The sequence below is a fragment of the Mastomys coucha genome, unplaced genomic scaffold (genome assembly GCF_008632895.1).
Source record: "Mastomys coucha isolate ucsf_1 unplaced genomic scaffold, UCSF_Mcou_1 pScaffold12, whole genome shotgun sequence".
Classification (NCBI taxonomy): domain Eukaryota; kingdom Metazoa; phylum Chordata; class Mammalia; order Rodentia; family Muridae; genus Mastomys; species Mastomys coucha.
In genome coordinates this window covers 18,161,150-18,170,987 of record NW_022196894.1, presented here as the reverse complement: position 1 = coordinate 18,170,987, position 9,838 = coordinate 18,161,150, and the positions used below count along the sequence as shown (strand labels likewise).

Genomic DNA, 9,838 nt, shown 5'->3' with positions numbered 1-9,838 from the left:
CTGGACATAGCATGAGGAATGAGACCTCAAAGCCCACCCCCACAGTGACACAGTTCCTCCAACAAGGCCACACCTCCTAATAGTGCCATTCCCTATGGACCAAGCATTCAAACACATGAGTCTATGTAGGCCATACCTATTCAAACCACCACAGGGGCAAAGCTGTGTTGTTAGGACTTTCCACTTTTTTGTTTTGTTTTGTTTTTTTGTTTTTTGTTTTTTTTGTTTTTTTTTTCTTTTTGTATTTTCGAGACAGGGTTTCTCTGTGTAGCCCTGGCTGTCCTGGAACTCACTCTGTAGATCAGGCTGGCCTCGAACTCAGAAATCCGCCTGTCTCTGCCTCCCAAGTGCTGGGATTAAAGGCATGTACCACCATCGCCCAGCCCAGGACTTTCCACTTTTACAACAGGTCATCCAGACAAAAACTAAACAGAGAAATAACGAAACTAAGAGACATTATCAATGAAATGGACCTAATAGACATCTCTAGAATATTTCACCCAAATACAAAATAATATACCTTTTTTTCAGCACCTCATGAATCCTTTTCCAAACTGACCATGTAGTTGGTCATAAAGCAAGCCTTAACAGATACAAGAAAATTGAAATAATGCCTTGGATCTTATCAGACCACCATGGATTAAAGGTGGACTTCAATAACATCAGAAACACCAGAAAGCCTACACACTCATAGAAACTGAACAACTCTCTACTCAATAATCTCTGGGTCAGGGAAGAAATAAAGAAATTAAAGACTTTCTAGAATTCAATGAAAATGAAGGCACATTATACTCAAATTTATGGGACACCATGAAAACATTGCTAAAGGGCACGTTCATAGCATTAAGTGCCTCCATAAAGAAATTAGAAAGTTCTCACACCAGCAATTTAAAAGTACATCAAAAACTCCAGAACAAAAAGAGGTAAGCATACCAAAGAGGAGTAGACAGGCAGGAAATTATCAAAATCAGGGCTGAAATCAATCAGCTATAAACAGAGAAAACAATACAAAGGATCAATGAAACCAATAGATGGTTCTTTGAGAAAATCAACAAGATAGACAAAACCTTAGCCAAATTAACCAAAAGACAGAGATAGTATCCAAATAAGCATAATCAGAAATGAAATGGGAGACATAACAATGTAATCCACCATATAAATAAACTGAAACAAAAAAATCACATAATCATCTCATTTGATACTGAAAAAGCATTTGACAAAATTCAACACCCCTTCACGTTAAAAAGTCTTAAGAGAAATCAGGGATACAGGACACATACCTATACATAATCAAAGCAATATACAGCAAACCAACAGTCAATATCTAACTAAATGGAGAAAAACTTACAGCATTTTCACCAAAATCAGGGACAAGACAAAGCTGTCCACTCTCTCCGTATTCAGTATAGTACTTGAAATTCTAGCCAGAGCAGGAAGACAACTGAAGAGATCAAGGGGATACAAATTGGGAAAACAGTAGTCAAAGTATTGCTATTTTTGGACGATATGGTAGCATACATAAGCAGCCCCAAAAATTTTATCAGCAAACTCCTAGAGCTCTAGGAGAGCTCTAGACAGCTTTAGCAAGGTGGCTGGACACAAAACTAACTCAAAGAAATCAGTAGTCCTCCTTTATACAAATGATAAACTGGCCAAGAAAGAACTTAGGGAAACAACATCCTTTACACCCTTTATAGCCACAAATAATATAAAGTATTTTGGTGGAACTCTAATCAAGCAAGTGAAAGCTCTCCATGACAAGAACGTCAAGTCCCTGAAGAAAGAAATTGAAGAAGATATCAGGGACAGAGAGATTTGCCATGCTCATGAATAGATAGTGAAAATGGCCATCTTACCAAAAGCAATCTAAAGATTCAATGCAATCCCCAGTAAAATTTCAACACAATTTTTATAGTCCTTAAAAGAGCAATTCTCAACTTTATATGGAAAAATAATAAACCCATGATAGCCAAAACAATTCTGAACAATAAAAAACTATGGGAGGAATCACCATCCCTGACCTCAAGCTGTACTACAAAGCAATAGTGATAAAAACTGCATGGTATTGGTACAGAAACAGACACATTGACCAATGGAATTCAGTCAAAGACCGAGAAATAAACCCATATACTTATTGACTCTTGATTTTTGATAAAGAGGCCAAAACTATACAATGGAAAATGAAAGCATCTTCAATAAATGGTCCTCGACTAACTGGATGTTTACATGAAGAAGAAAGAAAATATATCCATATTTATTATCCTGCAAAAAAAAAAGAAAAAAACTGCCAGTCTAAGTGGATTAAGGACCTAAGCATAAAACTGGATACACAAAAATCTCATAGAAAAGAAGAGGGAAACACTCTTGAATGCATTGGCACAGGAGACAATTTTCTGAACAGAACTCCAATGGCTCAGGCTCTATGATCAATTGATAAATGACATTTCAAGAAACTGCAAAGCTTCTATAAGGCAGAGGACACTGCCAATAAGACAAAATATCAACCTACTGATTGGGAAAGAATCTTTACCAACCCTACATCTGAGAGAGGGCTAATCTCCAAAATTTACAAAGAACTCAAGAAGTTAGACACCAACAGCACAAATAACCCAATGAAAAATGGGGCACAGAGCTAAACAAAATTCTCAACAGAGGAATCTCAAATGGCCGAGAAGCACTTAAGAAATGTTCAAAGTCCTTCCTTATCAGGGAAATGCAAATTAAAACAATTCTGAGATTCTATCTTATACCCATCAGAAAGGCTGAAATAAAAAAAAAAGAAAACTCAAGTGATAGCTGGTGCGGATGTGGAGCAAAGAGAACAGTCCTCCATTGCTGGTAGGAGTGCAAACTTGTACACCTACATTGAAAATCAAATTGGCAGGGGCTGGTGAGATGGCTCAGTGGGTAAGAGCACTGACTGCTCTTCCCAAGGTCCTGAGTTCAATTCCCAGCAACCACATGGTGGCTCACAACCACCTGTAATGAGATCTGACACCCTCTTCTGGTGCATCTGAAGACAGCTACAGTGAATTACACCAGATCGAGCAGGGCCAGAGAGAGCAAGCGGGCTGGCAGAGGTCCTGAGTTCAATTTCCAGCAGCCACACACACATGACAGCTCACAGCCATCTGTATAGCTACAGTGCACTCATACATATAAAATAAATAAAATAATAAATCTTAAAAAAAAGAGGAAAATCAAATTGGCTGTTTCTCAGAAAACTGGGAATAGATCTACCTTAAGACCTAGCTATATCACTCCTGGGCATATATCCAAAAGATACACACCACTGCCCCACAAAGACACTTGCTCAGCTATGCTCATAGTAGCTTTATTTATTTATTTTATTTTTTATTTTTTTGAGACAGGGTTTTTCTGTATAGCCCTGGCTGTCCTGGAACTCACTCTGTAGACCAGGCTGGCCTCAAACTCAGAAATCTGCCTGACTCTGCCTCCCAAGTGCTGGGATTAAAGGTGTGTGCCACCACTGCCCGGCCATAGTAGCTTTATTTGTAATAAACTGGGAACAAACTAGACATAGCTCAACTGAAGAATAGATAAAGAAAATATGGTATATCTACTACACAATAGAATATTATTCAGCTATGAAAAACAAAGGCATTGTCAGGCAGGGGATGAGGAAGGATTGTAGGTGGTGACTGGGAAGGAGGCAGTGATGGGATGAAAACTGAATCAATAAATACAAACAAGCCAACACTTACAGGGATGTAATTCAGTTGCCAGAGAGCTTGCCTATCATGTTGGGCGCAGTCACCAGCACTGTTTATCACCTGTAATTCCAACACAATGGAGGTAGAGACAGGAGGACAAGAGGTGCAGGTCATCTTTGCCTACATAGCATGTTCAGGTTCTGAGATCCCAGAGATTCTACCTCAACTAAAGAAAGAAAAATCAGTTATAATTTGTGACTCATCTTTTCAATTAATGACAATTTGCATATGTTAAGGCCTGGGTAACTGCTGTCTGTCCAGCCATTTTATGCAGTTATTACTGTTACAAGGAGACTGTCTCATGCCCTAGTTGATTGCTTATTCTGTTATGTTCTGTGCTTTGATGCTTTTGGAAACTAATCACAATAAAGGTCAGTTAGAACTGCTTTGTATAGTTAGCCACAGTAAGCTTGGACCTGAACCAATGGCCAGCACTTCCTGCACTGGTGGTTTTTTGCTTTTATAAGCTTCTTTTGGGATGGACCCCAACATAAGATACCTGCACCAGTGTAAGAAGCTATTTGGAATAAGACTTCCATTTTGAGTAGGGGTGTAATAGTTTTAAATTCCTAAGAACTCCCTGGGGTTTGACATCCTACGTGGCAGAAAGAGATATGTACATGGGTAACTGATATCCAGGTTGGCAAGTTAAGACATAAGTGGTAGGCAATGCAAGTTGATCCACCACAGTTGAATACCCCAACCGATGGGAGCAGGATAAGTGTACAGTGAAGACATGTTCCTAAGGAAGTTCCCTTTCCCAAAATCCTGATTGGTGGAATAATTTGGCACAGATGTTTGTGGATTTCAGACTGAACAGCTCTGTAGATCCTGGCTCGAGGTTTCAGTCAGCTCCTGAGTCTGGTCTGTGGCCCTGATGAGTCAGTCCCAGGGCAAATGCTCAATAAATTCCCCCTGTCTGACTGAGATCAGTGTTTGTGTGTTTTGTCTGGTGACTCCTGGACCCCAACAATAAATATCTTAGTTTTAAAATAGTGAAAAATAATCAGCTTTTTGTTATTATGACAAGTACTGGAGAAAACACCAACTTAAAGGAGAAAATACTTATTTTGGCTCAGGTTTTCATCCATGTGTACTGGTTTTGTTACTGTGTGCTTGGCACAAGGCTGAACATCATGGCAGGGAGCACACAAGACAGGAGGGGGCCAGGGGTAACGTACGTCTCTCAAAGGTATACTTCCAGTGACCCATTTCCTTTAACAAGACTCCAAGTCCTAACATTTCACTAGCTTCCGATAGTGACATGGAATCATGCATCAATCAATATTAAACCATTCATTAAGTCAGTCTTCATGATCCAACTTCCTGAAAGCCCAGCTCTGAACACTGCCTACTTTCCTGAGTCTTCTAGGGGATACTTAGTATCCACACCCAATGCCCATCTCCATCTTTTGTCAACCTTAAGAGGTTTACCCCTATTCTCAGATTCATAAAGGTATTCCATGTCTTCTCTAAAAGTTTTAAAGTTTTCTTCACATGTAGGTGTTTGATCTCCATGAAGCCTGGTATTGAGCAGTGTTTCTTTTATATGGATAATCAATTGTCCCAGTATTATCTACTTGCTTCATTTCCTTGCTGATTTGTAAAATTTTCTGTTACACATACACTTTACAGTTACGCAGACGTCTATTTGCTGGAGACCTCCTTCCCCTTTCCAGACAGTATCTTACCTTGTAACTCTTGCCACTCCAAAACTCACACAGATCCATTTGCCCCCTGCCTTGCCAGTGCTTCGACTAAAGGTATGCCCTACAATGTTCCATCGGGCCTTTTACTTTCTGTGTGGTCCAGGCTGGCTCAAATTCACAATTCTCCTGCCTTCACCTCCTAAGTGCTAGGATGATGGAAGTTTGCTACTATACCATGCTTTTTCTACACTATAATTTTACTTGTGCTTATGTGTATATGCATGTGTGTGGTGGATATGTGCAAGTGTGAGTGCCCATTTACACCCAGAAGTCAGAAGACAGCATTGGGCATCCTATTTTACTGTCTTACTGTCTTAACTTAGGGTCCCTCAGTGACTTTGTAGCTTGCTTGGTCGCCCACAAGTTCAAGCAATCCTTCAGTCTTGATCCTTCAGTCTCTGTTCCATATAGCCCTAGGCTTACAATGAAAGTGCAGCCACACCTGGGTTTTTCCATGGCTTGGAGGATTTGAACTCTTATCTTCATGTTTGATCTGCATGTACTCTTAACCACTGAACCATCTTCCCATCTCCTAGGCTATTTATAGAACTGGTAATAACTCCTTTTGTGTGTCAAGTATACAGTCCAGCTTTATGTCATTAGTGTTCACAGTAGCTAACTAGGTAGTTGTATGATGGACAATCCATTTTACTTTCTTTTTAAATCTCTTAAATGGGTAACCATAAACATGCCCCAGGTAGTTTAAAGGCAGGGAGGCGCTCAATGTTATACTATAATAGATAAAATAGAAAAATAAAACTACTAATGCCTCAGGAACTTTGCTTTTGTTTATAAAAATTGATTAGTTAGCATATCATTTTGACATCCCTTGTCACTTTGGAAATTGCGATTCTGGCATTTCACTACTTAGAAGCCAAGCAGCTGTGACAGATGCATAACAGAAAAGATCCAAAGGTACTATTGAACGTGGAGGACTCATGCACCACCGGTTAAGTGACACCACAGCTTGGAGTTGGGGATGGACAGAAGCAGGCTACGATGACCTTCACGATGTTTTCTGGCACGTGGAACCGCCGCATAGATCTGGAAGTTCCTGACTTTGAACCTCTGGCTGCCAGAGACTACAGCGCCACGGGCCACCCAGCCCCTGCCACCCAGACCCTGTGACTCAGGCAGAGAAGGTTCCAGACCAGGTTTCAGAAGCCGGGGAAGGATGGGGCAGCACGGGATGCCCCCGGGTACTGTGAGCAGCCTGCACCCCCTTCCCGGGCACCAGCGGTGCTTCTGGGAAACGTAGTCTTTTGCGGTGTGCGGCGCCGGGGGCTGCCGGATGAGGGACTACGATTCCCTTCGGTCTTGCGCAAGCTTTGTGCGTCGCGCTTGCGCGTTGTGGGGGACTATGCCGCTATAAAGGCTTGTTTTGCTCCGGGTCCGATGTTCGCGAGCGTGCCCGGGCTGTTTGCTTTCGTGTGGGGAGGCTGGGGTGCAGGTAGGTGACGATTCTTGCCTTTTCCATGCAGCGTTGGAGGCTGTCACGGACTCATTCGTTTGGGCTCTCCTTTGGGCGGTGGGAACCCTCGGACCGGAGAAACGGGGCCTGTCTCGTCCCGATCTCGCGCGGTCCCCCGGCTTGTTGGCGACCTCGAGGGCTGTACGGGGGTCTAGGGTGTTAGAGGCAGCAGGGGAGGTTTGATGGGTGGTCGTGGCAGGCTCCACTCTCCGCGCGGCCACCAGGGGGAGCTGCGTTCGCTCTGGGTGGGTCGTGGAGCCTGAGCTCGCCAGGCCGGGGCTGGCGTGGGAACGCCCTAAGGCCGGGTGGCGGAGCTGTCCAGAGAGAAGCCCCAACCTCCCTCCGGGACTGGAGGCCGATTGTCAGACACCTACTACGTAAGTCATTATCTACGTTTTTTTTTTTTTTTTTTTTTTTTTTTTGCTATTGGTATGTGGAGGTACGTAGCATCAGCACGCACAGCGAAGCCGAGGCAGAGCCGAGATGGGAGCCCCGATCTCCTATCACCGGTGTCCTTTTTCGGGTGCTGACACGCAAAGGAGCTAGTGGCTTTGTGTTTGTAACACCTGGATCTGGTGTTTTCGTACAGACGTGGGAGTCTCGATGCAGAAGGGCACAGGAATGACCGGGGAAGTTTGAGTTCCGAAGGGAGAAATGGATAGGATTTACTGGGGTCTCTGGAGTAAGTGACTGGTGAGGGAGCTTGGAGGCACAGGTGGGCCCTGGGGGCGTGGTAAGTGGACCACCTTCGGCTTCCTTCCTCCAGTAGCTGCAGGGCCAGAAAGGAGCTTCCTGAGGCGCCTAAAACCTCCTGAGAGATGTTGTGATAACACAACTTGGAAACACCAGCCTGGCTAGTTACAGTTCTCCAGTCCTGCGCAGTGCCCCTCCCCCCTGCAGAGTCGTTGCACCCACCCCTTTATCATTGGAAAGAGAATTTTAAAGCAAAACCAGGTGGCCCCCAACCTTGTCAGTTTTGAGTCCGGGTACTAACGTGAGAGTCCCCACTTTGTTTATTCTTCTTTATCCTTTTACAGTGCTGGCTTAAACCAAAACATGCCGGTTTTCCTAGTCTTGATATACACGCCCTTTCCTTTTGATTTGGCAGGGCTGGGGACTGAAAAGAACCTTTGGCCTACCAGCTTTATCACTGAGCTTGGAGCATTAGTTTTTTAACTGAGCAGTAACTGCATTAAGTTTTTTTTTTTTTTTTTTGAGGCTGGCCTCAAACCCAGAAATCCTCCTGCCACTGCCTCTCAAGTGCTGGGATTAAAGGCATGCGCCATCACTGTACAGCTCTAGCATTAGTTTTTTTTTTTGTTTTGTTTTGTTTTGTTTTTTTCAAGACAAGGTTTCTCTGTATAGCCCTGGCTGTCCTGGAGCTCACTCTGTAGACCAGGCTGGCCTCAAACTCAGAAATCCACCTGCCTCTGCCTCCCAAGTGCTGGGATTAAAGGCGTGTGCCACCACCGCTAGCATTAGTTTTTAAAAAAGACTTTACATTAACTGCAAGGGAAAAGTCCAGAAAATAGGGAAGTACTAATTGCTCTTTGGGCTGGAGAGGGGCCTGGTGTAGTAATCCTATCTTAGTTGATTGCTCCATATCCATATTCATATCCACTTTAGCCCTACTCCACCGGCTTCTGTGTGTTGCGCTTGTCATATCCCAGACACACAGAAGATGGTGTCCTCCTTGTCTTCAGTGTGACAAAACAGTAACTTTATGGCTTCTCAGGTGTTTGCATACTTAGTACTGTACCTTTTTTTTTTTTGAAAGTAAAGCTATGGCAGTGTTGAAGATCATGGGGGACAGTGGTTCCCCATACCCTTCCTATAGAAGCTAGCTTTGCCTGGAAGGACAGGGAAGTTAGAATAGGCCACTGAAATCCTATCTTATCTCACCATTTAGAAAAACAGTTGTTTCTGTCAAAACAGTGTCTTTGCTACCACAGTCTGTGTGTATACATGCTACAAGTTCCACGTCCTAATATGTGATTGAAAACACACAACTGAGGAAAACATTGCCTCATACAGTTCTTCGCTAACTTTCCCTGTTGTTCTTGATGTGTTTGGTCTTGTGAATGGGTTCCCTTGGGCTCATTTTTAATCTCCCCAGCTCCCTCTTGCCTATTTAAAGCAGCAAGTAATCTTCCTCTTCCGGATGACAATGGCAGAGGCCAGATCTGTTTATAGCTTGGCTTTCGTAAGGCCTCCAAGCCATGAGCATTGCTTTTGCTTAGTAAGCTGGTTTTGTTTATAGTGTATACAGTCTGGGCTAGGTGCTCTTTTTTTTTTTTTTAATAAACAACTTATCTGTATCAACTTCTGGTTCTTGAACCAGAATTCTGATAAGCAAAATGTCCAGCCCTCATTGGAGATTTAAGGGGCTTAATTTTTTTTTTTTTACTTCAAGGATTAATAAGTATTTTTTCTTCTGGTTTTATTTTTTATTTTTTTATTTTTTTATTTTTGGTTTTTCAAGACAGGGTTTCTCTGTGTAGCCCTGGCTGTCCTGGAACTCACTCTGTAGACCAGGCTGGCCTCGAACTCAGAAATCCACCTGCCTCTGCTTCCCAAGTTCTGGGTTTTCTGATGACTTAAAAATTAATAATAGGGGCTTGGGATGTACCTCTGCTGGCAGAGTACTTGCCTGAAATGTGCAAAATCTTGGCTTTGATCCCTTGCACCAGATAAACCTGGCACAGTAGTGCAATTTTGAAATTCCAGCCTTTGTGATGTAGAGTCAGGATCAGAAGTTCAAGGTCATCCTTCTAAGACCAAGAGTCGGAGACCAACCTGGGCTACTAGAGATCCTGTGTCAAAAACAGCAAATGCGCTGGGCAGTGGTGGTGCACACTTTTAATCCCAGCACTTGGGAGGCAGAGGCAGGCGGATTTTTGAGTTCGAGGCCAGCCTGGTCTACA

The 9,838-nt window shown here is 43.1% G+C and overlaps 1 protein-coding gene across 3 annotated transcripts in view; it reads left to right on the top strand.

Moving 5' to 3' along the window:
- Nucleotides 1–6,679: 6,679 nt before the first annotated feature.
- Abcc5 (ATP binding cassette subfamily C member 5) overlaps nucleotides 6,680–9,838 on the top strand; it is a 109,197-nt gene continuing 106,038 nt past the window's right edge. The window contains exon 1 of one of the 3 annotated variants that reach the window (XM_031363420.1): nucleotides 6,680–7,291. The gene's annotated coding sequence lies outside the window, so the exon portion shown is untranslated. The remainder of the gene's footprint in view (nucleotides 7,292–9,838) is intronic. The other 2 variants (XM_031363419.1, XM_031363422.1) reach the window with 2 other exon arrangements.